This window comes from Chiloscyllium plagiosum, unplaced genomic scaffold (genome assembly GCF_037043375.1).
Source record: "Chiloscyllium plagiosum isolate Xiang-an unplaced genomic scaffold, Cpla_swu_hap1 HiC_scaffold_8, whole genome shotgun sequence".
Classification (NCBI taxonomy): domain Eukaryota; kingdom Metazoa; phylum Chordata; class Chondrichthyes; order Orectolobiformes; family Hemiscylliidae; genus Chiloscyllium; species Chiloscyllium plagiosum.
The window spans coordinates 91,489,041-91,513,974 of record NW_028270146.1 but is presented as its reverse complement, the minus strand read 5'-3'; positions in this window follow the sequence as shown (position 1 = coordinate 91,513,974).

The following is a 24,934-nucleotide window of genomic DNA, read 5'->3' as shown; positions in this document are numbered from 1 at the left end:
GATGCTACGAGGCCTGGTGAGTTTTTCCAGCATTCTATGTGCTTGTTTCAGACTTCCAGCATCAACAGTATTTTGCTTTCAATCGAATGGTAGAGCAGGTCTAAGGGGCCGAATGGCTTGTGATGTTCCCATGTTTCTATCAATGGAAAGTGTGAGGGCAAATTATATTGTTTAGCATTGCAGACTGATTAGATTATTTACAGTGTGGAAACAGGTCCTTCGGCCCAACAAGTCCGCACCGACCCACCGAAGCACAACCCACCCAGACCCATTCCCCTACATTTACCCCTTCACCTAACACTACGGGCAATTTAGCATGGCCAATTCACCTGACCTGCACACCTTTGGATTGTGGGAGGAAACCAGAGCACCCGGAGTAAACCCACGCAGACACGGGGAGAATGTGCAAACTCCACACAGTGTGTCGCCTGAGGCGGGAATTGAACCCGGGTCTCTGGGACAGCGGTGCTAACCACTGTGCCACCGGGGCTCCCATTCTGAACCTACATGAAACCATGGCTCTGCACCATTGGCCTTGCTAAGTGTCTACGTATTTTGCTCAATATAGATCTTTTCTGACCTCCGCCATTGAGACTGCATAGTGCAACCCATCCTGTTGGCTGCTTTGGTCAATTTCCTCTGAAATACCAGCTTATTTGCCTCATTTTATTCAGTCTTGAAGATATTAGAAGCCGCTGATGTCATAGAAAGTAGGCATTATTGATTGGGTTTTCAAACTCATTTCAATTTATAAAGGGATGGGGGGGAGGTGTCAGATTTCCAGACATGAGCAGCCAAAATAAGACAGAAATTAATGTAAATGACATTAATGCGTGAATTCACATTGAGTTCCCTCACTGCATTATAATTGACAGCACTGTTACTCCTTTTAAAATAACTCTACAAATGCTCCATTAAAATAGCAGAGAAAGGAATTTGCTATGAGCATGTTAAGTGCTTGACAGATAAGATCAGCAACAGGAGTTTGCAGCCCTGTATGTTGGCTGAGGCAAACAAAGGAGTAGAGAAGATTAGCTGAGGTCAGAAGTGAAGAAGTAGATGTTCCAATAGATTCTTCCCCCAGCCCCCTTCCCCCCAACCCCCACAGCCCAAAAATGTCTGAGAACAGACTTAATTTCACTTCGGTGTATTGTGCAGCTGGTTAGTAATTCCAGATCCGGCCACCAGGCTTCCTATACCCGGAATGCCTCTTGGATCAACATTTACTTCAAGTCATCGCCACCCATTTCACAGAATCCAGCTTCTGCGATACAAAGTGCCTTTAACTCTCATCCTGCCACACTGCTTCAGTACACAACTATTGCATTGCTTTGACTCCAAATGTTGACTCTGTTTCTCTCTCCTCAGAGAATGCCAGGAAAACAGAGTCTCCCCAGCGATTTCTGTTTTGGTTTCAGACCTTCAGCACCCGTCATTTTGTTATTCGATCTAACACTTCATAGCTCTTCTGTCTGGCCTTTCTTCTTACTTCCTGCCCCAAATCTGAACTAATCCAAACTCTCTCAGCCGTCACCTCAAAATGAGAGATCACTCATTTAAGACAGAGATGGGGATGTGGTTTGTCACTCAGAGGGGGTGGAATTTAGTTTACTGCCAAGGCTGGGTCTTCAAGTGCATTCGAGGCTGAGATAGGCAGAATTTTAATCAATAGGGGAATCGAGGGCTATGCTGAAAAGACAGCAAGGTGGTGTGAAAGATGACGCCATGATCTCATTGGATAGCAGAGCAGACTGAATGGGCTGAATGGCCTACTTCTATTCCAACTTCTTGTGGTCTTATTTCCTAACTCACACCAAGTGCCATTCACCTGAACTTAGGAGGACAGAATGATGTGATGTGGTCTGCAGCATAGCGTTTCCTGGATGCAGTAGAGCTATAGAGTCGTGGAGTCTTAGCAATGTACAGCATGGAAACAGACTCTTCGGTCCAACTCGTCCATGCCGACCAGATATCTCAACCCGATCTAGTCCCATTTGCCAGCACTTGGCCCATACCCCTGTAAACCCTTCCTATTCATATACCCATCCAGATATCTTTTAAGTGTTGCAATTGTACCAGCCTCCACCACTTCCTCTGGCAGATCATTCCATACACACACCACCCTCTGCGTGAAAAGTTGCCCCATAGGTCCCTTTTAAGTCTTCCCCCTCTCACCTTAAACCTACACCCACCAGTTCTGGACTCCCCAAACCCAGGGAAAAGATCTTGTCTATTCACCCTATCCATACCCCTCATGATTTTATAAACCTTTGTAAGATCACCCCTAAGCTTCTGACAATCCAGGGAAAACAGCCTGTTCAGCCTCTCCCTATAGCTCAAACCCTCCAACCCTGGCAACATGCTTGCAAATCTTTTCTGAACCCTTCCAAGTTTCCCAACATCTTTCCTATAGCAGGAAGCAGTAATGCCTATGTTATCTCCTGTAACAGAAACTGAGCTGATATTGTGGTATTGAAGAATCAAACATAAGTTCATCATTGCTGACTATTACACAGAAACATTAGATTGCAAGTGAGCGGCATACTTTCAGCAGCATAACATCCCTCAAGTAGGGTAAGATGGGGCAGGAGACCTCTATGGCCTCAGGTCACAGGCTGTGATTTAGTGATGATATTGTGAGCTTGTCTCACAATGGTGTAGTGATGGACCAAATGTGAGGCATGATACACAGGAAAGAAGGCTCCTCAGCTGGGGGATTGGGGGGGGGGCGGCGGGCACAAAAGTAAAATGGGAATGTTGAATATCCTGATACAGGGAAGAAAGCGAGATATAGTCCATAGACAAGGGAGAGTTGGGGGTACCATTTCAAAATGGAAAGTAGTGGGGACATATGCCACACAATATGATTGAGGGTATTCTCAATGTGAAGGTTCTAGCAATATACCTTTCTATTCAGCAATATTGATTGTTCATTTATTCATTTGTTATGTTCAAACGTGATCACCGCTTGTTAAATTTGTGGAAGCAGGTATAGGCATTAAATGCAGCTTTCTAAACACTCTGAGATAAAGGAAAATAACCATTCTTACCAGCTATTCTCAAAATATTTGCTGAGAGCTTCCCTCTGCCCTTCCAATTCATCTGGCATGCTTGCCTTCATTATGATATTCACTGGTGCCTCTGTGCCAACTCTAGCAGGGTGACCTCTTCACCAACACTTCCAGGCAGACCGATCCTGGGTGGAAAGCAAGAAAAACTTCTCCGGGGGCAGTCTGGTAGTAAAGAAATCGTCAACGACAAATGTAACAATCTAAATGTGGCAATGTTGGGAGAGATGAGCATGTGGTGGAATTAAATTTTTTTAAGTTGTGAAATTGGAAGGTGCTGTTGAAGTCATCTTGGCAAGTTGCTAACTTTCATATTTCATTACATACTTAAAAAAATTTAAGCAATCCTCAGGCAGAAGTGCCGAGTGGATGATCCAGCTCAGCCTCCTCCAGTGGTCCCCGGCATCACAGATACCATTCATCAGTCAATTCGATTCACTCCACATGGTATCAATAAATGGTTGGAGGCACTGGATACTGTGAACACTGTGGGTCCTGACAGCATTCTGGCAATAGTGCTGAAGACCTGTGTCCCAGAACTTGCTATTTCCCCAGCCAAGGTTTTCCAGTACAGTTGCAACATTGTCATCTACCCGACAATGTGGAAAATTGCCCAGGTATGTCCTGTACATAAAAAGCAGCAACACGGTCAATTACCACCCCATCAGTGTCCTCTCGATCATCAGTAAAATGATGGAAGATGTCATCAACAGCGCCTTTAAATCAGTGGCGTTTAGACAAGTGAGAGGCATGTTGATTGAAACATATATAATCCTGAAGGGACTTGACAGGCTGCATGTGGAAAGGACATTTCCTCTTATGCAAAAATCGAGAACTAAATGTCACCATTTAACAATAAGAGGTCTCCCATTTAGAACAGAGATGAGGAGAACTTTTTCTCATGCAGGTTCATGACCTTTGGAAGTTCTGGCCTCAAGACAGGGTGGGAGAAGAGTCTTTGAATATTTTGAAAGCGGAAGTGGATATATTCCTAATGAGCAAGACAGTGGAAGGTGATCAGGAGTAGACGAGAATGTATTGAGTAATTAGATCAGCCATGATCTTATAGAATGATATAGCAAACTTGAGGGACTGGGTGGTATACTCCTGCTCCTAATTTTTTATGTGCTCAAGTGTTCTGCATATGTCTACCTTATGTGCTGTGTTTCATGTTCTGTTTGCATGTGCCCTCTATGGCATAGATCTTTACTTGACGCAATGCTGTAAAATGGTTTACAGTGAGACAGTAGCCCACTTTGCTTCCTTCGTCATGTTTATTCCCGCTGAAGTCTAGTCCAATGAGCCTGTGGCCAAGTTTCAAATGTCCCTGTGCGACCATGTCCTGATAAGTTCAACCCTGACTTCACAAAGGCTCTCAGAGCCATAGAGATGTACAGCATGGAAACAGACCCTTCGGTCCAACCTGTCCATGCCGACCAGATATCCCAACCCAATCTAGTTCCACCTGCCAGCACCCGGCCCATATCCCTCCAAACCCTTCCTATTCATATACCCATCCAAATGCCTCTTAAATGTTGCAATTGTAACAGCCTCCACCACATCCTTTTGCAGCTCATTCCATACACATACCACCCTCTGCATGAAAAAGTTGCCCCTTAGGTCTTTTTTATATCTTTCCCCTCTCACCCTAAACCTATGCCCTCTAGTTCTGGACTCCCCAACCCCAGGGAAAATACTTTGTCTATTTATCCTATCTATGCCCCACATGATTTTATAAACCTCTATAAGATCACCCCTCAGCCTCCGACGCTCCAGGGAAAACAGCCCCAGCCTGTTCAGCCTCTCCCTGTAGCTCAGATCCTCCAACCCTGGCAACATCCTTGTAAATCTTTTCTGAAACCTTTCAAGTTTCACAACATCTTTCCGATAGGAAGGAGACCAGAATTGCACACAATATTCCAACAGCGGCCTAACCAATGTCCTGTACAGCCGCAACATGACCTCCCAACTTCTGTACTCAATACTCTGACCAATAAAGGAAAACATAGCAAACACCTTCTTCACAATCCTATCTACCTGCGACTCCACCTTCAAGGAGCTATGAACCTGCACTCCAAGGTCTCTTTGTTCAGCAACACTCCCTAGGACCTTACCATTAAGTGTATAAGTCCTGCTAAGATTTGCTTTCCCAAAATGCAGCACCTCGCATTTATCTGAATTAAACTCCATCTGCCACTTCTCAGCCCATTGGCCCATCTGGTCCAGATCCTGTTGTAATCTGAGGTAACCCTCTTCGCTGTCCACCACACCTCCAATTTTGGTGTCATCTGCAAACTTATTAACTGTACCTCTTATGCTCACATCCAAATCACATATGTAAATGACAAAAAGTAGAGGGCCCAGCACCGATCTTTGTGGCACACAGCTGGTCACAGGCCTCCAGTCTGAAAAACAACCCTCCACCACCACCCTCTGTTTTCTACCTTTGAACCAGTTCTGTATCCAAATGGCTAGTTCTCCCTGTATTCCATGAGATCTAACCTTGTTAATCAGTCTCCCATGGGGAACCTTGTCGAATGCCTTACTGAAGTCCATATAGATCACATCTACTGCTCTGAAAAATTTGTTGCTGGAAAAGCGCAGCAGGTCAGGCAGCATCCAAGGAGCAGGAGAATCGACGTTTCGGGCATTCTTGCTCGAAACGTCGATTCTCCTGCTCCTTGGATGCTGCCTGACCTGCTGCGCTTTTCCAGCAACACATTTTTCAGCTCTGATCTCCAGCATCTGCAGTCCTCACTTTCTCCACATCTACTGCTCTGCCCTCATCAATCTTCTTTGTTACGTCTTAAATTCGGAGCATCAGAAATCTGATAACAGAGGAACACTAATGTTGAAATCAAAGTTTAAACACTATTCCAGGATAGGAAATTCTGGGTGTAACTGGGAAGTGGTTTGATGCAGGACAACTTCAGGACCAGGTATTTGTTTCTCAGAAACTGATACATGGGGCTAACGTCCTGTGTTGGACTAACTCACAAATGTTTAGAAGCTCAGAAAGCTGTAACTCATCATATTGGTCGACGAATGGTTTCAGGATCTAAAGCCTTACCATGCAGGTTAAAGTGCAGGGCTAAGCACGTTTTAATTCAATTGACTATCTCATAACCTCGCCACAGCAAATGTTCTAGTTTGCAAGGGAATCTACAGGCAGAGGTTATTAGTGTCAGATAGCCACTAATAAGTCAGACAAGTGAAAGAGTAAGAACTGAATCCAAGAAGCATTGAGAGTTAGGAACTCTCCACCTCATGGAGTGAGGTAGATAAGGAGCGTTTCGGAGAAGTGTGATCAGCACAGAGGGAAGGGAAGGATTACGGGATATGCTGATAGAGGTGGGAGAAGTAGGTTGGGAAGACAATGGTGCAGAAGGTACACCCTGGTTGCTGGAAAGTAATTCCTGTCTAATTCTGTGGTTAGACAAGCAGGAGGCTGGAAGAACACAGCAAGCCGGGCAGCATCAGGAGGTGGAGAAGTCAACGTTTCAGGTGTAACCCTTCCTCAGGACTTTGTTTTTGTCTCTAATTCTGTGGTTAGACAACCTTGCAGGACTTGAGAAGATTTGGTCAGCACAAGCAAAACATTGAGGTTTAGACCTTGCCTCGTCTCTGTGGATGGATAGCACAATGAGAGGTACCATTACCAGCCATACAATCACGCATACCTGGTACATAAATACAATGCTGCCAGTTCAGTGGTGCAGGCAACTGAAGCCTCTTCCAGAGTTACCGCATTATACAAGTTGCATGTGTTATATACTGCCTATGAGATGGAAATGTGTTGCTGGAGAAGCGCAGCAGGTCAGGCAGCATCTAGGGAACAGGAGAATCGACGTTTCGGGCATTAGCCCTTCTTATATACTGCCTATCCCATTGAATCATCCAGTATTGAAGAGGGCCTTCTGCTTATCGAGTCTGTATCACCAAAAGCAGACTGCTACCTCTACAGTAGTCCCACACTAGGCCCAAAGCTGTGAATGTTATGACATTTCAAGCACTGGTCCAAGTAATGTTTAAAGTTTGGGAGACTTCCTGCCTCCTACTCTCCCAGTCTGTGCATTTGAGACCCCCAGCACCCTCCGGATGAAAATCCTTTTCTTCAAATGCCCTCTAAAGCTCCTGGCTTTCATTTTAAAGTTATGCCCCAATGCTATTGACTGTTCAACTGAGGGGAACAGCTGTTTCCTATCCACCCTGTCCATGCCCCAGATATTCTCAATCAAATTCTCCCTTCCCTGCTCCCAAGAAAACAACCTGAACCAATCCAGCTTCTCTTCAGAGCTAAAATGCCCCATTCCGAGCAACATCCTGGTGAATCTACACTGCACCCACTCCAGTTCAATCACATCCTTCTTATAGTTTGGTGACAGAACTGCACACTACTCCAGCTGTGGCCTAGCCAAAGTTCTGTATAGATTCAACATAACTTCCCTGTCCTTATAATCTGTGCCAAGGCTGATAAAGGCAAGTGTCCCACATGCCTTCTTAACCATCCTGTTAATCTGTCCTGCTGCCTTCAATGATCTGTGGACAAGCACTCCAAAATCCCCATGTTCCTCTGTTCCTTCCTAGTGTCCTCATTCAGTACACCCTTGTCTTCTTCCTTGCATTACCTTATATTTATCCAGGTTAAGTTCCATCTACCACTGATCTGCACATCTGACCAATCCATTTATATTTTCCTGAAACCCAAACACCCCCCCCCACTTCATCGTCAACCACCTAGCCAATCTCTTCCATCCACAAACTTACCACCTCTCCCACAAATGTCATCTATATCCTTTATATATATCATGAATAATAAGGGACCGAGCACAGATCCCTGTGGGATCTATAGACATTTCCCGCTTTGTTACTGGACAATTGTAATTGTGAAATAAAACCAGGAAATGCTGGAAATTCCCAGCTTGGCAGACAGTGTCAGTGGAGACAGAAATAGAGTGAACATTTCAACATGGTTAACCTTTGACGTGACTACACCGCAGACGTCTCACTAGCCAAGGAAACAGTAGCCTCACTACTAGATGGGCCAGTAATTCAGACATCCTACAACACCAGCGCCATCAGCATGGACAGCACCCTCAGACTTCTGGATCTGTGCCTCATGACCCACTTCACCTTCAACGGCCAGCTATACAGCCGAATCAACACAACACCCATGGGATCGCTGATATCAGGATTAATAGCGAAAGTCGTAATGCAAAGACTAGAACAGATAGCCCTTCTCACTATCCAGCCTAAACTTTGGATCCTCTACATGGAATTTTGTCATTATCAAACCCATCAATGCATAAACAACATCCTTACCAACATAAAATTCACCAAGGAAGAAGAGAACAACAACTGACTCCCCTTCCTGGATGCAATGGTCGGACACAAGGCCAATGGGGAACTCCAGACCAGCCTGTACAGGAAGGCCACCCACACAGACAACAACCAACCCACAAAGGGAGCTGCATCAGATCATTGTTCAAGTGAGACATAGCACACTGCAGCACCCCGGAGATGCATAAAGCTGAAGAAGAATACCTACACAATGTCTTCAAAAACAACAGTTACCCAAAAAGCATAACCCGCAACAGACAGACACAACACGTCTAGATACACTGACCATCCATCAAGGACATATTGGAAATGACCACCAGCCTACTCCAACTCCTGGGTATCATGGCAGCCCACAAACCCACACGACGACTGCCACTGACGAGCAGAAAGGATCCCATACCCACAACCAGTAGGACCAACGTTATGTACAAAATAATGCGTAAATACTGCCACAAACATTACATATTGGCAAACCGGAAAAAAACTAGCCATCAAGGTACACAAACGCCAACCAGCCACTAAGAGACATGATCAACTATCACTTGTGTCCATACATGTGCACAAAGAAGGACACCAGTTCGACTGGGACAACATGTCCATCCTATGACAAGCCAAACAGAGACATGCACAGGAAAATTCCTGGAGGCCTGGCACTCAACCCGGAACTCCATGACCAAACAGGTAGAGTTAGACCCTATATACCAACCACTAAGGAGCAAAACTGGATATGATACCACCCACCTCAGCAAACTGGGACACATAAGTAGCAAGCAGGACAGAACACCAATGCTTCACCAGAGGCGCACAAATGATGTTACCTGGAATGGTGGTGAAAGATCTGCGAACCAACTTACCAGCTCAGTGAGCAAGTCAACAACCTCATCCACAACCTGAGCTACAAATCTTGTCAAGAAGTTCGATGGTTAACTTTCACCAAAATAGAAGGTGCTGAGGAGTGAACAATTTTTAAGCACATTCAGATGCAGGGAAAGAGGGATGTGGAATGAGCAAAGGGGAAAGCGTGTGATAGGGTAAGCATTGCAGAGACAAGAGTGACTAAATGATACAAGGCATTGTGAAGCAAAGGCAACAGGAAGTGTGAATGAGACCAGTCATGAAACATCTGATAAGTTCAGTGTAGATATACATTGTTGTAGGATGTTCCAATGCGTGAGTCCAAGTGGGATCATTTAATTGACATTTTGAGGTCATGAGCTCAGAGTCAGCAATGATTAACAAGGAGTTAGGACTTATTTGTGAGAGGTGTGAGGCCCCTGTAAATGCTTCTTATAGCAATGACCCAGCTCCAACACAAAGCGTTCTGTGACTGTAAGGGACAGAGAAATATAGAAATTTATTTGGGAGTGGACTAAAGTAAGATGTTAATGTTTAAGGTGTCCTTGAAGGAAGAGGTAGAGACACACACAAATGAAACACAGATATGAAGAGGACTCCAAAAACTCAAAGGATGTGTAGGGATGGAGAGAGGAAGCTGCAACGGTCCAGTACAGGAGGGGGATATCATGCTGCAATGGTGCCTGCAGGCAATGACAGCTGCTGCTGCAGTGGTGCAGTGCAGGCAGTAAGAGACAATACTGTAATGGTGTTGTGGGATATAGGTAAAGTAGTGTTACTTCTGCAATCATAATTACTTATGCAAGGTAAATGCACTCTCACCAGTGTATAATTGTTTCAACCAAGAGCTGAGTCAACAAGAATGAAAACTATGCGAAGGAAATATATAATTGTTTTTGTATTAGCTAAAATGTGCATACAAGAATGAAACGTGCCTGCAAACAATGGTAGATGTTACAGACAAATAGATAAGGTGCTGTGAGGATGTAGGTTAAGTCAGATATGCTTGTACAAGCAGTAATTATGAGCATCTGTTTCCCACTTCTGCAAAAGCAAAAAACAAACCCCAATTAAAAGGTCATAAGGATCAATATGGTTGGGGAAAGGGAGGAAATGTCACAAGTGGGGAAAATAGATAGCAATGAAGGAGGATATACCTAACAATGGGCCACAGCAGGATGTGGTGAAATGGCCAAGTAAAACTTGTACTTTGTTAAGCACAAGGCCGGAGAAGGCAAGAGAAAACCATAGTAATGGGCACCGGGTTTGGAGTAGTGAATCCTATGTAAGGTATGTACTTGCTGAACTCTGCGTGTCTATTCCAAGCACCACGCTTGCAAACGTATAATAAACATACTGATTGCTGCAGATCTTGTCTCGGACTGAAATTATTGAAGTGAGTGAGCTTTGTTTCTCACAGTGTGGTGCAGGCAGGAAGAGGCAGTGCTTGTAATGGTGCAGTGCAGGCAGCAAGAGATACTGTTGCATTGGTGCAGTGAAGACAGTAATAGACAATGCTTTAATGATGAGATGCAGGCAGGAAAAGATGCTATTGCAATGATGTAGTACAGGCAGTGAGAGATGCTGCTGCAATGGTGCGGTGCACATAGTGGACAAAGATGCTGCAGTGGTGCAGTGCAGGCAGTGAGAGATTCAGAAGTAATAGTGCAATGCAGTCAGTGAGAGATGATGTTGCAACGGTGCAGTGCAGATGGCAGGAGAAAATGCTGCAGTGGTGCGGTGCGGGAAGTAAGAGATAAGAAATGAAAGAAATCACTGCTGGTTTTATTTGAAGCAGTGCACTCATATTTATAGCTAATTGGATTTTGGGCTGTCAGTCCAATATCAAAGCTGTGGGTAATTACGGATTCCAGAGACAGCCTTAAGGCATCAATTGTTAAATGAAGTTGGAAAATAAGCAAGTGTAATTGAACCACCTGTTTCACCAGTTAACTCTCAACCTGGAATAAAAGTTGTCAAATTCCTTGAATTCATTCTCTTCGTCATAGGACCAAACCACCAGTAGACTTCCAGCACCACTCAGTTGCTGTTTTCAGATCACAATTTTTTTGGACCATGTTTTGCTGAGTATTCCATGGATTGCTGTATATTGTATAACATGATAGACTTTGGGGCAATGCTGGGATAACACTAGATTCTCAGTATGCAAGGATTATTGACAGTGATTTAAAATGTCCTTGCAATCACACAGTGGCTGCACACCTCACTACTCCCAACAGAGAACAATCGAACCCTTCAGGTTCATCCAACAGCGAGGGCTTCAAAGAGGAATCTTAAAATTAGATTTCCCGTAGTGGATTACACTAAATTTCCTATTTCTATTCACTATGCTTCTGCTCATTAGCTTGATGTTTTACATTTCATCCCAAAAATGAGACCCCTGGGGCCAACAAGTCCACCAGTGCCACCTCATGGTGGACTGGACTGGGTCTGCAGGAGATCCTTCACCTCGGGAATCACCAGCCCACTGCTGGGCCTTGAGCCTCAGGCCTGCTACAGCCTGTGAGCAACCGTGGTTTGATGGGGCAACAAGCAAAAGTGAAGGGCAGAGGGTGGAGGTAGAATTCTGTTAGGGGGATAAAAAAAGGGGCTATAAAAAAAAGAAAAGGAAGTGGGAGGTTTGTTTTGGGAAATGGGAACAGAAATAACCTCGAGATAGCAGGATGAAGAAGGCAATAAATGAAAGAAGAGGGTGGGAGATCATGGGGGGGGGAGACTGGTTATAGGAGAACAAAAGGGGCAATAGATGAAAGAAAAGGGATTTGGAGATCATTTGGGAAGTGGCGTGTGGTTCCTCCGAGTGCTGCGGTTTCCTCCCACAATCCAAAGATGTACAGGTTAGGTGGATTACCCATGGGAAATGCAGGGTTATAGGGACAGGGTTGGGGCTGTTTGGGTGGGTTACTCTCTGTTGGGTTAGTGTGCACTCAATGGGCCAAATGGCATGCTTCCACACTGTAGGGATCCTATGATTCTATGATTTCCCAGAATTGACTTTCACTGTGATGATGATGATGGTGATGATACAGGAGATTCCTTCCATCTATCCAAGCTAGGCAAATCTTCCAATCCCCTTAAAAACTTCACAACCTCAAGCTCTTCAACCTGAGTGTGAGCTCCCATATCCTGCATTGTGGAAAATAGGTTCAGCATTTCTGGAGGACTGCCTGCCTCAAACTCCTGTTTCTTCGCGGTGTCTGTGATTCCTGTAGACTCACTTGGAACTGTGAGGTTCAGAGATGAAAAACCCTGTAACCCAATACTACACTAGCTTACTATCAATTCTTCCCTTTCCAAACCCATCGCCATGGCAATGTAAATCCAGATAGAAATGCCAATTAGTAGTTTGCTAGACTCCTAACTCCATTCTAGCTTGGAATGAAAAAGACTGTTTAAAATATAACCATTGATAAAACCTAACATTTCCCTGTGGGATCTAAAGGATAACAGTTCGTGCACAGTCATCATAAGATAGTTATTGTACATGGATATGAAGATCTTGCATCTTCCTAGTAAATCAACCTGTGCAACCTTTAAACACGGCTAAACCCAGTCTTAGTGTCTGGTGGAATTCAAAGCTTGGCACATGACTCCATTTTACCTGAAATTAAAGAGTTAGTCTCAAAATATACCAGTCTTGCAAGTCTCTCATTTGCAACCCAGTCTGTTTCCTGCCTCCAAAGTCAAAATTTAACCTAATGTTTCAGGTTAATCACCTCCTGCCAGATACTCTTGGAAGAACAGAAGAAAATTGAATTTTCTGGTCACTTGGTCATGTGCTTTACGATCACATGGCATTGAACTGCGTACTATTGCATGGCATTTGGACAAGAGTCATTTTGCCAATATTTGAAAATGTTTTGCATTGCCCCTAGTTGGATGTGACAACGTCACCAAATCTTGAACAAAATATTTGACTTTTCGTAGAATGCTCCGTCTGCAAAACATGGGAAATCAGGGATGCTTCTAGTCTCCATGGAGACCATGTATGCAAGAAGTGTGTTCAGCTGCAGCTTCCGATTTGCTGCCTGGATGACTGGGTGCTGAGTATGGACTCACTATGGAGCATCCATGAGGCTGAGAAGGTTGTGGATAGCACGGTTAGCGAGCTGGTCACACCACCAGTAAGTGCTACACAGGCGGGGAAGAGATGGCAACCACTAGGATGGCAAATAAATGTGGGCAGGCAGTGCAGGAATCCCCTGGAGTGACCTGTGGCCATTGTCCTCTCAAACAGGGACACCGTTTGGATACTCAAGGGAAAGCAGCCAAGTCAGTGGCCCCACAACCTTCTCTGTTGTACAGCAGGAACGGTCGAAGTGTTAGTGAGTGCTAGGGTTAAGGGACTGTACGGTCAGGGGCACAGATAGGTGTTTCTGCGGCCGGGATTGAGACTCAAGGATGGTGAGATGCCTTCCCGGTGCCAGGATGTTTCTGAGAATGTACAGGATATTCTGAAAGGGGGAGGGTGAGCAGTCAGAGATTGTGGACTAATGACATAGGCTGAAACAGAGATGAGGTCCTGGAAAGCGAATTTATGGACTTAGGTAGGAAATTGAAAAGGAGGACCTCTAGGGTTATAATCTAGGGATGACTTCTTGTGCCACATGCCAGTGAGACTAGGAATAGGAAGGTAGTACAGTTAAATACACGGCTGAAGAGCTTCAATTATGTGGATCATTGGGATATCTTCCAGGGCAGGAGGGACTTGTACAAGGACGGGTTGTACCTAAACTGGAGGAATATCGATATCCCGGCAGGGAGGTTTGCTGGTGACACTCGAGAGGGTTTAAACTAGTACAGCAAGGGCACAGGAGCTAAAGCAATAGGTCAGCAAGTAAAATGATCGAGGAGGGTCAGAGACTAAGGCTAGTAAGATTAAGAGGATAAACAGACAGGGAGAGGTTACTGAACACAATGAGACCTGCGGACTGAAGTGTATTTGTTTTGGGAAGGCAATGTCCTACTGGTATTATTGCTGGACTGTTAATCCAAGACCCAGGTAGAGTTCTGGGGACCTGGGTTTGAATCCCACCATGGTGGATAAAGATATCTGGTATTAAGAGTCTAACGACGACCATGAATCTACTGTTGATTGCTGGAGAAACTCACAGCCCTCTATGAATGCAATAAATGTTGGCCTAGTCAGTGACACCCTCATCCCGTGAATTAGTGGAATATGAGGAGTATGGCAGGTAAGGCAGACGAGCTTAAAGCTTGGATTCTTACATGTTACGATGATGTTGTAGCCATTACAGAGACTTGGTTGAGAGAGGGATAGGACTGATGACTTAACATTCCAGGATTGAAATGTTTCAGGTAGACTAGCAAAGGTTGTAAAAGAGGTGGGGGAGTTGTGTTACTGATTAAGGAGAATATCACAGCAGTACTGAGGGATGACATCTTGGAGGGCTCATCCATATGGGTAGAGTTCAGGAACAGGAAGTATGCAATCACCACAGGGATTGTACTACAGGCTTCCCATCAGCCAGGGGGCGATAGAGAAACAAGTATGTGGATAGATTTATGAGAAAATGTGAAAACAATAGAGTTTTTAGATTAGATTCCCTACAGTGTGGAAACAGGCCCTTCAGCCCAACCAATCCACACCGACCCTCTGAACAGTAACCCACCCAGACTCATTTCCCTCTGACTAATTGACCTAACACTATGGGCAATTTTAGCATGGCCAGTTCACCTGATCTGCACATCTTTGGACTGTGGGAGAAAACCCCTGCAGACATGGGGAGAATGTGCAAACTCCACACAGACGGTCACCCGAGGCTGGAATCGAACTTGGGAGCCTGGTGCTGTGAGGCAGCAGTGCTAACCACTGAGCCACTGTGTTTTTGTAATGGGTTATCTTAGCTTCCTTTATACTGACTGGGACCCATTTAGTGCCAAGGGCTTGCATGGCAGGAAGTTTGTTAGGTGCGTTCAGGATGTGTTTTTGAAAGGGAAGGGGCCATACCGATGTTGGGGCATGAGCCAGGCCGAGTGATCGAAGTTTCAGTGGGGGGACATTTGGGGAACAGTGACCATAATTCCGTCAGTTTTAGCTTGCTAATGGATAAGGATAAGAGTAGTCCTCAGGTGACAGTACTAAACTGGGGAAAGGCTAACTATCACAATATTAGGCAGGAACTGGGGAATGTAGTTTGGAGATGGCTGTTCGAGGGTAAATCCACATCTGGCATGTGGGAACCTTTTAAATGCCAGTTGACTAGAGTTCAGGACCAGCATGTTCCTGTAAAATACAATATAAGGATGGCAGAAGAACTTTGGATGACAAGAGAAATTGTGAGCTTAGTCAGAAAGAAAGAGGAGTCAAGATTAGAGTGGTGCTGGAAATGCACAGCAGGTCAGGCAGCATCTGAGGAGCAGGAAAACTGACGTTTTGGGCAGGTATCCTTCATCAGGGACTCTAATCCTGACTCGAATCTCCAGCATCTGCAGTCCTCACTTTCGTCTAGAAAGAAGGAGGAGTCATACACAAAGACATAGTGCAAAGACAGCAGGAAGGAACTCAAACAAGGAATTAGGAGGGCTAAAAGGGGCCATGAAGTGACCTTGGCGAACAGGATTGAGGAAAGTTTCAAGACTGTTTATACATAAATGAAGAGTTAGAGGGTAGCTAGGGAAAGGGTAGGTCCACTCAAGCACAATGGAGGGAATTTATGCATGGAGCTGCAGGAAGTGGGTGAGGTCCTTAATAACTACTTTGCATTGGTATTCACAAAGGAGAAAGACATGGTGGATGGTGAGTCTCAGGAGGATTATATTGATATCCTCGGGTATGTCAATATGAAAAAGGAGGTGGTATTGGGTGTTTTGAAAAGCATCAAACTAGACAAGTCCCCCAGCACCTGATGGAATCTATCCCAGAGTGTTGAGGGAGACAAGTGAGAAAACTGCTGGGGCCTATAGACTGGCTGGAGAGTTGGGCAGAGATATGGCAGTTTGACCTCGGCAAGTGCGAGGTGATGCATTGTGGAAGGTCTAGTTCAGGAGGAAAGTATACTGTAAATGGCAAAACACTATGAAACATTAACATACAGAGGGATCTTGGTGTACAAGTTCACAGTTCCCTGAAAGTCACAACACAAATGGATAAGGCAGTCAAGGAGCCATATGGCATGCTTGCCTTCATTGTTCGGAGCATAGAGCATAAAAACTAGCAAGTCATGTTGCAGCTGTACAGAACTTTAGCTAGGCCACATTTGTAATATTGTGGACAGTTCTGGTCACCACGCTACAAGAAGGATGTGGAGGCTTTGGAAGATTTGCAGAAACAGTTTACCAGGATGTTGCCTGGTTTGGAGGGTACTAGCTATGGAGAGAGATTGGACAAACTTGGTTTGTTTTCACTTGAACATCGAAGATGAGGGGCAACCTGATACAAGTTTACAAAGTTGAGAGGCATGGTTAGTACAGATAGTCAGCGTCTTTTTCCCGTGGGCGGCACGGTGGCACAGTGGTTAGCACTGCTGCCTCACAGCGCCAGAGACCCGGGTTCAATTCCCGACTCAGGCGACTGACTGTGTGGAGTTTGCACATTCTCCCCGTGTCTGCGTGGGTTTCCTCCGGGTGCTCCGGTTTCCTCCCACAGTCCAAAAGATGTGCGGGTCAGGTGAATTGGCCATGCTAAATTGCCCATAGTGTTAGGTTAAAGGGGTAAATGTAGGGGTATGGGTGGGTTGCGCTTCGGCGGGTCGGTGTGGACTTGTTGGGCCGAAGGGCCTGTTTCCACACTGTAAGTAATCTAATCTAATCTAATCTAAATGTTAATTACTAGGGGACAGAGGTTTAAGGTGAAAGGGGGCAAGTTTAAAGGAGATGTGAGAGGCAAGTTTTGTTTTACACAGCGGGTGTAAGTAAGTGCCTGGAATGTGCTGCCAGGGGAAGTGGTGGAGATGGACATAACAGTAAGACTGAAGAGGCATACAGATATCCCCACTTTTTGAACGTTCACTTTATGCCACTTTGTTTTTATGAAAGACCTGCCAACCCAGATGGAATACTCGTTTTGCGAATCCGAAGAGGATTTTCACTTTTATGTGAAACAATGAAATTTTTCCCACATAAATCATGCACCTTCGCTTTATGCCATTTTTGGTTTATGAAAGGTTTCCTGGGAACGCTGTACTTTCGGATAGTGGGGGATACCTGTATCAACAGATACATGAGTAGGTAGCGACTAGAGGTATACGGACTGCATAGAGGCTAAAGGTTTTTGGTTTAGAAAGGTGTCATATGTTAGTGCAGACTTGATGGGCCAAAGGGCCTGTTCTTGTGCTGCACTGGTGCCTGGTGCCACGTGCTGAGCTGCTGCTGTTTGGCATTCTTCACTGGACTGTAACATAAATCCTTTTCACATTGTTATAACTACCTCATCTTTGTTCTTTGTAAGTAAATTTACAAAAACACCACTACTCTCATCTATCCACAAACTATTGATTGCAATTAAAAATGCCAAACTGATAAAAACCACAATGCAAAGTAACCTTTAGAGTGAAATTTGTGACCTTTTACAATTTGCGTAAATCAAAACCACTGTAAATAAACTAAAACCACAGCTAATTTAATTCATTTTGTTCAATTAGACCACAACCCTGTGTTCCTCCTCTTAGCGTACAAGCAGAAATTGAGGTGTGAGGACCCAGTATTGAAAATAGTGCAGTGATGGTCCGAATGGCTTCTGTAAGACTGCTTCGACTTAGGGACTGGACCATATTCAAGAACTCAGCGGGCAACCTAAAGGAGTATGCCACTATTGTTACAGACTTCATTATTAAATGATGTATAGATGAAAGTGTAGATGATTGTGTGCTGAAGAAGTTCACTCAAACATTCCTCAGCCAGAAACCATGGATGAACAGGAATATCCACTCCCTGCTGAGGTCTGAGGCCTTCAAATCAGGCGACCCTGAGCTTTACAGGAAATGCAGGTAGACGATGGTGGCAGGGTAGGGAGCTCCAGTTGGAGCTCCTCTGCTTGCCAGTTCCTTTTCCCTTTCCTTTCTTCTTTTCCCTCCTGTCTGTGGTATGTTCTGCTCTCTTTCTTTTTCTGCTTCCATCCCACCCCCCTGAACTTTTAACCCCCCCACCCCCCCTCCCATCACCCCACAACAGGAGACTGGGCAGGAGCTGAGGTGCCCCGCAGTGGCGGCAGACTGAGCACAGGCCAAGTCACAGGACGAATCCCGGAGCGACGGCCACAGGGGAATCCTGGGAGTGACAGCAGCAGGGAAAGTGAATCCCGGCATAGCGTGACTTACCTTGTTGCGGCTGAGTGCCGGTGAGGAACGGTCTGGAAGCTGGGGCGATGTGGGATATTTATTGGACTGATGCCTGGTGCCACGTGCTGAGCTGCTGCTATTTGGAATTCTTCATTGGATTGTAACGTAGATCCTTTTCAGATTGTTATAACTACCTCATTTTTAACTCATTCTCAGACACTGTTAGTAATGTTACTGTTTCCTCTTTTGCATAATAATTCTATTTATTTTTACTCCGTAAGATTTGTGCCCAGGTACTTGTATCTAAGATGGCGCCATTAAAGGCCAGCCATTGTAAAAACCTTTCACAGTCCTGGAGTATATGTAACAACAAAGGATAGTATTGTTCTGTAAGGCCATCAGAGGCGCCGTGAGGCAATACCAAACTAAGCTTGGGAGCCAGACTAACCACATGACATCTGTTATTAGTGGCAAGGCTTACACGACATAATGGGCTATAAAGCGAGTTGAACAGAATTGCGGGCAATAGCACATCCCTACCCGATGAGCTCAATGCATTCTACACTTGCTTTCAGCAGAAGGTCAGTGAAACAACGTCACCTATCCCAGCCTCGGATGCGCCTGTTCCTATGGAAACCACCTTCTTAAGGGTGGACCCATGGAAAGCGGCCAGCCCAGATGGAGTCCCTGGCCATGCACTCAGATCCCATGCAGACCAGCTGGCAGGAGTATTCGCTGACATCTTCAACCTCCCCTTACTACAATCCAAAGTCCTCACCTGCTTCAAAAAGACCAGCATTATTCTGGTTCCAAAGAAAAATCATGCAACGCGCCTCAATGACTATAGCCTGGTGGCTCTGACCTCTGTAATTATGAAGTGCTTTGGCAGGTTAGTTATGGCTCACATCAACTGCAGCCTCCCAGATTGCCTTGAGCCCTCGCAAATTGCCGACCAGCACAACTGGTCCATGGCAGACCCCATCTCTCAGGCCCTACACTGATTCTTGGAACATCTGGACAACAAGGATACCCAGGTCAAGCTTCTACCTATTGACTACAACTCTGCATTCAGCACCATAATTCCAAATAAACTGATCTCCAAACTCTGGGATCACGGTCTCTGCACCTCCCTCAGAAACTGGATTCACAACCTTTTCACCAACAGACCACCGTCAGTAAGGATAGGGTGGCACGGTGACTCAGTGGTTAGCACTGCTGCCTCACAGCGCCAGGGACCCAGGTTTGATTCCATCCTCGGGCGACTGTCTGTGTGGAGTTTGCACACTCTCCCCGTGTCTGCGCGTGTTTCCTCTGGGTACTCCGGTTTCCTCCCACAAAACAAAAAATGTGCGGGTCAGGTGAATTGGCCATGCTAAATTGCCATAGTGTTCAGGGATGTGAAGGTTAGTTGTGAAGATTAGTCAGGGGAAATGTGGAGTAATAGGATAGGGGAATGGGTCTGGGTGGGTTAATCTTCGGAAAGTCAGGTATCAAGCTCTGAGCAGCTTGATTGGCAGTCTCTTCACAATATCAGTGAAACCAAACCAACCCTACCTCACCTCTGTATGGTCAGCATCAGGTTTCTCTGCTGGTGTTGGCACTCTGCATTTATACATGAGTCAGAAACCATAGACCCTGATAAAACCCAAACAGCAAATACATTCACCACCACCCAAACATTATCCCATCACTCTCTATGCACCTTCGGTTTGCAAGGACCTCTTACCACAACACGCTCCATCTTGGCCCCTCTGTCTCCACACCTTTGCTGCTCGTTATGAGACACAGTTGACATTCAACAGAAGCAACAGCCTTTTTCTTTCAGTAAAGCTCATGTTTCCTCCATTAATATTTTTGCTGATTTGTTTTCCCAAAGGCGAGACCATTTCTGTCCTGTTTCCCGAAGGCTCCCTGAGACAAAGTGGCAGCTCTTTACTGCAGTCTCTCATTTCTCACTGGCCAGATCTCTCTACTCTGTTAGATTAGCTCATAGAGTCTTGGAGTCATCCGTCACACAAACAGATCCTTCAGCCCAACTTGCCCATGTCAACCAGGTATCCCAAACTTAACTAGTCCCATTTGCTGGCATTTGGCCCATGTCCCTCTAAACCCTTCTTATACATGTACATGTTCAAATGTCTTTTAAATGTTGCAACTGCACCTGTTTCTACCACTTTCATAGGCAGCTTGTTTCATATATGCGCTGTCCTCCATGTGGTTTAGCTCAGTTGGCTGGATTGCTGGTTTACAGAGCAAGATGATACCAACAATATAGGTTCAATTCCCATCACTGGTTTGAGGTCATCATGAAGGACTCTCCTTCTCAACCTCTTCCCCTGCTTGAGGTCTGGTGGCCCTCAAGTTAAATCACCACCAGTCGCTTCTCTGTCTAATGGGAGAGCAGACCCTATGGTCTGGTGAGACAACAATGACACAACAACCTTCCATGTGAAAATGTTGTCCCTCACATCCCTTGTAAATCTTGCCCCTTTCACTTTAAACCTGTGCCCTCTAGTTTTGGACTCCCTAATCCTGGGCAAAAGACCTTGGCTATTCACCTTATCCATTCCCCTCATGATTTTATAAACCATAGCCTCCGACACTCCAGTGAAATTATGTCCCAGCTTCTCCTTATAATTCAAACCCTCCAGCTTCAGTGACATTCTTATAAATCATTTTTGCACCTGTTTCAATTTAATAACAATTTAATAACTTCCTACAACAGGGCGACCAGTATTTCAAGTGTGGCCTTAGCAATGTCTGGCAACATGACATCCTAATTCCTGTACTCAGTACTTTGACTGATGAAGGCAAACGTGCCAATGTTTCTTCACCACCCAGTCTATCTGCAACTCCAATTTCAAGAAACTATGTGCCTGCACCCCTTGGTCTCTCTTTTTGACAATATGCCCCAGGGCCCTGCCATTAACTGTGTAAGCCCTGTCCTGGTTTGTCTTAGAGTCAGATCTTCACTCTTGAACTCATGAAATCCTGATTCATTTGCTTAGTTTTCTGCCTGATGACGCAAGTGAGAGTTGACCCTTGGGTATTTTACAGTGGTTTAGACCATACCCCCAGACCCATCTCCGCTTCCTATTCCTCACTGCACTTTTAATCCCAAATGGATTCTAATCCCTCGCTTCTTCCGAATTAGCTCATCTCGTCAGCCAAGGTTGAGACGGAGAGGCCAATATTCCTTCTGGGATTCCTGCCACTGACCAGTGACTCCCTGAATGGGCAAGATCAGGTCCAGTACTCCTTCCGTCACGTGAACCATGAGCGATAGCTGCATTGGTCCACAAATGAATAAGATGCAGTGTTGTCCCAGTACCTCAGTGATATCAATGTTTGTAGGGAAAGCGGAGTCTTCAAAATATTCCCACTACGTCATGCTGACTCAAGACTGGGAGTCTTGCCATGAGGTAGAATTGATTTGATGGATGGTTCAAAAGGATCTGTGTTCCAAGTTAAATTAGAGTTCACAGAACAAAATAGGCCATTTGGCCCATTGTGCCTGTTCTGGTTCTCAAAGCATTTTGTATTAAGTTCTATCTCCTGACATTTCCCCATAATCCTGAGAGTATTTTCCTGTTAAATCTACCCTTCCTCAATTTATGAGCTTGGTCCGGCACTCAGTGTTCTCCATCTCAGACCGAATCTTATAGCAACGATGCTGATACGGTCCTGGTACAATCCTCTTCTCACATTGGCTCAGAAATTGTAAGATCCTTTATTCAACCTCCTCTGCATGAAAAAGTTAATGGAGACTCTTATTTGTGCAAAGCTATTGAGAAGGTATTCCTGATGGCGACTGTGGATGCCATCCTCTGGATATTGTGTTCTGTAGGTGGCTCTCCAGATGCAGGATCCCGGATGTTGCACTCCCAGTGCCACATTCCAGATGCTGGGGCTGTCATACTCAAGATGTTGGACTCTGGAATCACAAGCTATTTGAGGAGAAAGACAGACAGCGCTTTGAAGAACCACTCAAGTTGATCATTATTCAGCTCTTGGTCCCTGTGCCGGAGAAGGGAGTGTGAAACATTCACAAGTGGCAGACACCGGGGTCACCTTCACTGGTCTCACAGCTGCAGATGCTGTTCAGTGCTGTCCCTCATCACGAGAGATAAGGTTGGGTTAATATCAGGGACCCACATGTCACACGATACCCAGTCGTGTTGGCTACACGTGTGGTGGAGGTAGGTTCAATTGAGACATTAAAGAGGCGATTGAATGATTCTTTGGATAGAAATGGCATTCAGGGATATAGAGGAAAAGGCAGGAGTTTGGCAATGTAAGCACAGAAGGTTGAGTGGCTTCCTTCTGCATTGTAACAATCAGCAGTCTGAAATGTGAGGCTTTTCCTTGTGCTCAGTCGTAATTGTGTTCCCTAATTTGCACATTTCCTCTCCCCCAGGATCTTCACAATGCATAGCAGCTGGTGGACCTCTCAAATGTTAGATAAACTCACTCACTCTGAGGCTGTGACACAGGATTGCAATTGCAAATCCTTCTTTCCGGAGAAGACCGAATGCAATCGACTCTCGTGAAATCCAAAATACTGAAGTATAATTGTTAGAGCGAGGTGGAAAAAAGAAGTGGCATAGACATGGCATGCACTGGAGTCTCAATTGCCGCACCTTCCATTTGCTCCTTAACACTATCTTCAAGCTCTGGCACTCCCACATGCTAATAACTGAGGGCAGTTGGCTGCACAGTCATCAGGCAATGGAAAAAAACACAGTTCTTGAGAAATTCAGAATAAACTCTTCCAAGAGGATTCCAGATTTTTTATTACTGACCAATAGTTATCTCTTTAACAGCGCTAAGGCAATTGAATATTTGGCCATTATTTTAGAACAACTGTTTGTTGGAGCTTTCAGTGCATGAGTTGGCTTTCCCATTTTCCTACAGTAACAAACATTACTCTGAAAGTGTTTTATTGAATGTAAAATGCTTTGGACCATCCTGAGCGTCATATACACGTGCATTTTTTCCTTTGATCCAGTCCAGACAGATAATGTGAGAGTTTTCACAATTTGCTTTCTCTAAGATCGTAAAACCAGAAGAAATATGAACAGGAGTAGGCTGTTCGGCCCCTCAACATTCTGCACCATTCAATAAGATCATGGTTGATACAACATTTCTCACATCTACTTTCCAGTAACCCTTGACTCCCTGATTTACCAAGAATCGGTCTATCTCAGTCTGAAATAAACACAAGGACTCCACCCCACAGCTCTTTCTGGAAGAAGTTCCAAGGATTCACAATCCTCTGAGAGAAGAAGCTCATCTTCACCTTAAAATGGCATCCCTTTACTCGGAGACTATGCCCTCTGGTCTTAGACTCTCCCATGAGGGGAAACATCCTCTCAGCATTTATCCTGTCAAGCCTCTTAAGAATCCTACGCTTCAATAAGGTCACCTCCTTTTTTCTAAACTTTTTTAAACTGAATAGAATTCCAAACTGTTTAACCTTTACTCAAAAGACAATCCCTCCATACCAGGAATAATCCCAGCAAATCTTCTCTGAACTGCATCCAATCAAATCTCTCCTTAAATGAGGGGACCAAAACTGCTCACTGAACTCCTGATGTGGTCTCACCAGCACCTTGTATAGTTGTAGTAAGACTTCCTTACTCTTCCAACCCCCTTGAAACAGCCTTCCTGGTTACCTGCTGCAGCTGTGCGCGAGCTTTCAGTGTTTCATGTACAAGTCCACACAAGTCCCTTTGCGTTGCAGCTTTCTGCCGTTTTTCTCCAAATAATTAACACTGTTCTTTTATTCTCCCTTCCAAAATGAACAACTTCACATTTTCCCACATCATACTCCATTTGCTGACTTTTTGCCCACATACTGAACCTATCAATCCCTCTCTGTAAACTGGTTGTGTCCCTCTTGAAACTTGCCTTTCCATCTATTTTTTGTGTTGTGTGCAAACCTGAGTTCGGTATATTCCACTTCCTTTCTCCAAGTCATGAATACTGTGACCAGTTGTGGTCCCAGCACTGATCCCTGTGGAACCCCACTGGTCATGGGTCAACCACCTGAAGAAGAACCCCTTTATCTCCACAGCTGATCCACGTCTACAACAGCATGGGCTCTTACGACTTCATCTATAGTGAACTTGGGAAATTTGGATCCTCTTGTCAGTAAGATATAGTCCTAGCACAAGACTATCCTAATTCAGCACTGATTGACAATACAAAATGGGCCAGCAAATGGATGGTGTGTTCAGGGAACATAAAATAATCTCGTATTAGTACACAATTAAGTTCTCATCTGAGAGACTCTTTCACATTCATTCACAGAATATGAATGTTGCTTGCAAAGCCGTCATTCATAGCACAGCTCTCATTGCCCTTGGAAAGATAATGGTGAGCCACTTTCTTAAACTGCTTCGTCCATGT